The sequence below is a fragment of the Chrysochloris asiatica genome, unplaced genomic scaffold (genome assembly GCF_000296735.1).
Source record: "Chrysochloris asiatica unplaced genomic scaffold, ChrAsi1.0 scaffold00446, whole genome shotgun sequence".
Taxonomy (NCBI): Eukaryota; Metazoa; Chordata; class Mammalia; order Afrosoricida; family Chrysochloridae; genus Chrysochloris; species Chrysochloris asiatica.
Window position 1 is genome coordinate 946,364 of NW_006408964.1, and position 888 is coordinate 947,251.

At 43.0% G+C, this 888-nt stretch overlaps 1 pseudogene; it reads right to left on the bottom strand.

Annotated features, from left to right (window-relative positions):
• The window catches only part of LOC102829564, a 1,721-nt pseudogene extending 1,309 nt beyond the window's left edge, over positions 1–412 (bottom strand).
• Between the last annotated feature and the right edge of the window lie 476 nt (positions 413–888).

An 888-nucleotide genomic window follows, 5' to 3' on the forward strand; every position in this document is an offset into this window, starting at 1 on the left:
TAACGGCTGTGGAAGAAATTAAGGCTTTTCCACATTCTTTACACTCATAGCGGTTCTCTCCACTGTGGATTCTTCTATGTGTTGTGAGGCTTGAGACTCTCAAAAATGCTTTCCCACATTCCTTACATTCATAGGGCCTCTCTCCACTATGAATTCCGCTATGTGCAGTGAGGGCTGTGGAAGTAATAAATGCTTTTCCACATTCTTTACACTCATAGGGCCTCTCTCCATTGTGGATTCTTCTATGTGTTATGAGGTGTGAGAGTCGACGAAAGGATTTCCCACAATCCTTGCATTTGTAAGTTCTCTCTCCACTGTGGATTCTTCTATGTGTTGTGAGGTGTACTAATTGAATAAAGGCTTTCCCACACTCCTTACATTCAAAGGGCCTCTTTCCACTATGAATTTGCATGTGTTTACTGCACTGTGAGGAAAGTCTGAAGGCTTTCCCACATGGCTTACATTCATAAGGTTTCTCTCCAGTATGGATTCGTTTATGTGCACTCAGATCTGATGAATCCCTAAAAGGTTTCCCACACTCCTTAGATTCATAAGGCCTCTTTGCACCGTGGACTATTTTATGTCTTTTGAGCCCGTAGGCATGACTAGAGGCTTTCCCACTTTGATTACATTCATAGAGCCTCTCTCCACTGTGAGTTTGCAAATGTTGACTGTGCTGTGAGGAATCCCTAAAAGCTTTCCCACAATCTTTACATTCAAAAGTCCTCTGTCTGCTGTGAGTTCCTATATGTCCAGGGAGGAGTGATGCCTCACCAGAGGGTTTCCCACACTCCATATATTTATAGGGCCTCTCTCCACTGTGGATTCTTCTATGTGCACTCAGGTCTGATGAATCTGTAAAAGTTTTCCCACACTCTTTACTTTCAT